The sequence below is a fragment of the Mycetomoellerius zeteki genome, unplaced genomic scaffold, assembly GCF_001594055.1.
Source record: "Mycetomoellerius zeteki isolate Tzet28-1 unplaced genomic scaffold, Tzet1.0 scaffold435, whole genome shotgun sequence".
Lineage (NCBI taxonomy): Eukaryota > Metazoa > Arthropoda > Insecta > Hymenoptera > Formicidae > Mycetomoellerius > Mycetomoellerius zeteki.
The window spans coordinates 1-5176 of NW_017257430.1; the positions used below are offsets into that span (position 1 = coordinate 1).

The 5176-nt window shown below is 34.2% G+C and overlaps 1 pseudogene; it reads right to left on the reverse strand.

The window, feature by feature from the left end:
• Positions 1 to 3718: 3718 nt before the first annotated feature.
• On the reverse strand, positions 3719 to 4817 carry LOC108726776 (putative nuclease HARBI1; annotated as a pseudogene).
• Positions 4818 to 5176: the final 359 nt, after the last annotated feature.

A 5176-nucleotide genomic window follows, 5' to 3' on the forward strand; every position in this document is an offset into this window, starting at 1 on the left:
CAACGAACGCGAATCCGGACGTGACACTAACAAATATTGATTGAAATCTAATTTTCCGGACATTTCTTAACACATAATGGCCCGTATTCAGAACGCGCTTTTATCAATAAAAGCGCGCTTTTATCTCTGGAATTCTATAATATGCGTAACTTAAAGTATAGTATGTTAGCGCGCTAACATCGTTGTAAGCGCGTTCTGAATACGGGCCAATATGTTACTATATAATATAATCAGACGATTGAAAAAAATAATCATTGAAATGTATGTGTCAATTTCTTGCGAAGATTGGTAGTCATGCAATGTAACTCATCCTCAAATGACTTCGCTGTCAATGACAACTGAATAAATTATTACAAATCTGTTTCATAACAACATTGAATTATCATGGTAACACGTCAAATTATATAATAATAAATTCATGTTTGAAGGGAAGCGCTTGATCTCTGTTTAACCGGCCGCCACTAGTCTAGTACGACGTGGAGGGGCAATCTCGTTTTCCCCTAGGAGATTTGCGTCGAGCGGCGCAACGTGCGTGCGCGTGGTGCGCGAGAGTCAGTCATGTTCGGGCGAACATCATGCATGCGTTGAGGTTGCGGTATTTAAAAAAAGGTTATGTTCTAAGCATTGCTGGTGTGTCTTTTCCGACCCAAACGCACCCTTACAACTTCAGAAGTAGGATAAGATCGTGCCGGGTCTAAGCCCGACATCAGCGAGTGCATGATATAAAGGGTGCGTTCCGAATTTCGCATGAAGCGCGTAGAGTGCATAGAAAGTCGGTCCAAATTAGCTATTGCGCGCTTCGAAAGCGCTTCGAGAGCGTTACGAATTCCCTAGATTGTGCTAACTGTACTGAATTCTTAGCACTCCTCCCAGCGCATTGACTGCTTCTCTTTTGACTTGAGGTAGTTGATGCGTCCGAAGCGTCTATGCAGTGTATGCGTTTCATGCATAATTTGGAACGCACAATTGCATACCAAAACAAAAGTGTCGCGAGACGAGACATACTCGAGCGGGACGAACGTATATCATGCCGATTCTGGGAATAGCCGTCATTTTTGCAGCGAGTGCCATCAGTTTTGGAGAAGAAGATTGTACACTAAAAAAAGTGTACAACAAAAAAAAATGGATCAAGAATTATTTGAATTCCCTGTATTAAATGAAGAAAAAAACGAAGTTATGACTTTATTGTTAAATAAAGAAGATATGGAGAAAGCAACAATAGGTAAAATTATAATGTATTTGGGTTAGGATACAGCGAGGCTATTCCGTCAGTTTTTACCTTAAAGCAATATAGAACTTATAGACGAAAACGCCCCGCCTTTACTCTATTATAATTTACTTCATTAATAATTAGACCAGATAAACCACTGTGTTTTTCTCATAGATGAAGCTTTTTTGTTGCAACTGATTGCAAATGAAGAAAAAAACAAACGGATGTAGCAATACAAGCACCATCAACAGTATCAGAAAATCCAGACAGAAATTCTGACAACACAAACAATTCAGGTAAATAAACAGTTCTTTTTTGTGTAATCAATATCTGTAATTAATCAATATTTGTAATTAATCTTTTTAATTTATCTAAAAACATGTGTATCCACAAGATTAAAATTAATGTCATATTTTTATTATCTAATAATTGTATTTACTTTTTATTTTAATGCTTTTAGACGAAATGAAGATATTTGTGTGGCCGGACAAGGCAGTACTTCTATTACTCGAATTGTACAGAGAAAGGGAAGAGGATTTTTCGAGCGGAATGAAACGTAGCAATAAAATCTGGGCTGAAATTGCTATTTCGATGAAAGATGCGAATTCTTCTTATGCAGTGACAGGTCAGCAATGTGCGTCCAAAATGTCAGGTTTAAAGCGGACGTATAAAAATATTACTGACCAAAACAAGAAAAGTGGAAACCACAGGAGTTCGTGGGCCTTCTTTTCGGTTAGAATTCTTTTATATAAACAAACGTATTGTAAAATGCCAATTTTTCTCATTATTTAGTATTTAGTATCTTATTGTACACATTCTATTGTATTTATCAAAAAGATAAATTCTATAATATTATTTTTGTTGTTATGTGCTAGGTTTTGGATTCAATATTTGGGGATAAAGCCTCTATTAATCCTCCTGCGATTGCGACGAGTGACGGTCCAGTGGATCCTTGTAACAAAGGATCGTCATCATTGTCAGTACCATCATCATCAACATCCGTGATTTCATGCTCCGAAGTAAAAAGTAAGTACTTGAACATTAGTTAATTATAACAATAATTGTAAAACTAAAATTTTAATTTGTTTCTGATTTCTTACATGGACTTTATGAACTCCGATATTTTTGGCAAAAAATGATCTGCAATGACTTGTGGAATAATATGTATACTTTCTAAATTTCTTTGTTTAAACTTTTCTTTAGTAGAAAATTAGTATACTTACAGAAAATCTATTTTTCGGAAATTTTTAATAAATTATTATGCTTAGTGTAAATAATTAATCTTGTTTTTTATTGGCGGAACTAGTACGCACTCACTGCACATTAAAACCGTTATACGAATTCTATCTGAATGTTAAAGTAAGATATCTTGATTGATAAAATGCATTAAAGTGCATTGAGTGCGCACTAGCTCTGCCAATAAAAAGATCTATAATATTTTGTAATCACAGCGATTAAAAAAAAAATTAGTTGTGTATCTTCAAAGATCTAAAGGATTATATCTCATTACTCTCTCTATACACATTAATTATATTTCTTTATTATACACATACATTGATGTAATAATAATCACGTTTATATTATCCATTACAGATCTGCAGAGGAAGAGAAAGAGAGGCGTTCTGGAACAGATACTAGACAATATGGTCACAGAAAAAGAAGAAAGAAGAGAAGAAGCAAATAAAAGAGAGGCAAGGCGCGAAGAAAATAGACTTGATCGCGAGAGAAGACATGAAGAGCAAATGAAAGTATAAACATCTTTAGTATCCATCCTGGAAAAATTTTTGAGTAAAGAAAAATAAGAAAGTTTATTAATCTAGTTGATTAAGAGAGTTTTATATTAAAAATGTATTTTCTTCTGTTTAAATTCTGTTTAAATTTGTTCCTTCTGTTAAAATAGTTTTATTTGTAAAAGTAATGTAAGTTTGATAAGTTTTGATATTAACATTTTTTTAATAGAAATAAAACCAAAGAATATTCATAAACAAACATTTATTTATTAACCTAAATATTAATTTATAAAAAACATTACAAAATTCATGATACAAATTTGTCGATACAAATTATCAATACAAAATATAAATACAAATTCATTTGAAATAGGTAATATGAAATATTCTTTCTCAAATTATTTTTCAAGTGCGACATTAATTTTTATTATAATTACAACACCAAGAAATTCATTAATCATTAATTTATTTTCATTTGTAAAGCATTCATTATTGTTATTCTCTTAGCATTTCCTAAATCAGTATTATTATCACGAATATGTGCCTGATATTCTTCATAATGTTGGACACCGATAGTTATAACATCATTTTGCAATATACAAATATTGTGTAACACACAACACGCTATAATAAATTCTGGTATCTTTTTAACGTCTGTCAGAGGTAAACAGTCTAACAATATTCTAAAACGTATCTTTAACTGACCAATTGCCCGTTCAACTACCATTCTTGTTGAAGACAGACAATAATTAAAATTTTTTTGACGATTTGTCAAATGTCATTTATCTCGAAACGGTATCATCACATGCGGATGAATTGAATATGCAACATCTCCAATAATATGGGAATTGTTTGGAAAGTACACCTGAGGTCTCTCAAGAAAATGTGCTACTGGAGAATTTTTAAACACCCGAGCATCATGTACTGATCCCACTTGACCTGCATAACAGTGCGTAAAGAGTCTACGCGAATCACAAACGACTTGAAGATTGATAGATGGGAACCCTTTCCGATTCATATACGAAGCTGCATCAGTCGGTGGGGCTCGAATCTTGATATGAGTCCCATCTATAGCACCGATTACATTCGGAAAGCCAATAGCTTTTAAAAATTGATCGCTGATGTTAGTAGCAACAGCTTCATCAGGCCACTGAATGAATCGAGGTGCGATGCAATGCAATACATAAGTTACACGTCTTACGGCTCTGAAAGCCGTTGCTTTGCCCACTCCAAATTTGATGCAAATGGATCTACCATAAGCCATAAAATAAAAAATGAAAAAACTAACAATGTAACGACAGTGGCAGTTATATGCATAAAAACAAAAATAATCTATACAAATTTTACATACCTATACGAATCAGGAGTAGCCATAAACCACAGAGCAATATACAGTTGTTTTTCTGCTGAAATTTGTTTTCTGCCAACTGCGGTTTTTATCGCGTTTAGAGCTGGTCCAATCAATGTTAAAATCATTTCGAATGTTGCCGGTAACACCCTAGAATATTAGATTAGGTTATGACAAGCGAAATGATTTTATCAAAATCAAATGAAAAATATTTTCACTTATTAATAACTTAATGAAATTTATATTAAAAAACTTACCTGAAATGCTGCTTAAATGTAATGTTTGAATAATTGGGAATTACGCGATCAACATAATCTGTAATTTTTTCCGTGGCGATCATTTTTTCTCGTACTGTACTCGCTATTAGTGTGCAATATAATATTTGTTTAACCCTTACAGAGATATCGTCATCATCATTTTCACTTTCGCTGGATGTGGAACTATCACTTTCGTCGTTTTTATTGAAATATATCATTGAAGTGGTAACTGATATTATTAAACGTTTGTTGCTGTTTCGTTGGCCGTCCATTTTTAACAATCATCAATACCCACTTAGCGCATAGGTCGCTCGGAAAACCGTTCCAAAATTCTCAAGCGCTTCATGCGTATTATGCGCGCATTGCAAAAAAGGAACGATTTCGAAGCGTTGCGTGTAACTATTGCACTCTACGCGCTTCATGCGAAATTCGGAACGCACCCAAAGACAAAGGGTATGCTCGTCCGGTGGTAACCCACTGCGCATCTATCAAAAGTAGAGGGGGTAGGCACGTGACTGTCACCAAGTTACGTCACATTCGGTTAATTTCGATTAATTACGGAGCGGTTCGAGTTTGCGTAATATGGCGGTAAAATACGATCGCGAGCACATATTGTTTTGTGTGTAGCAGA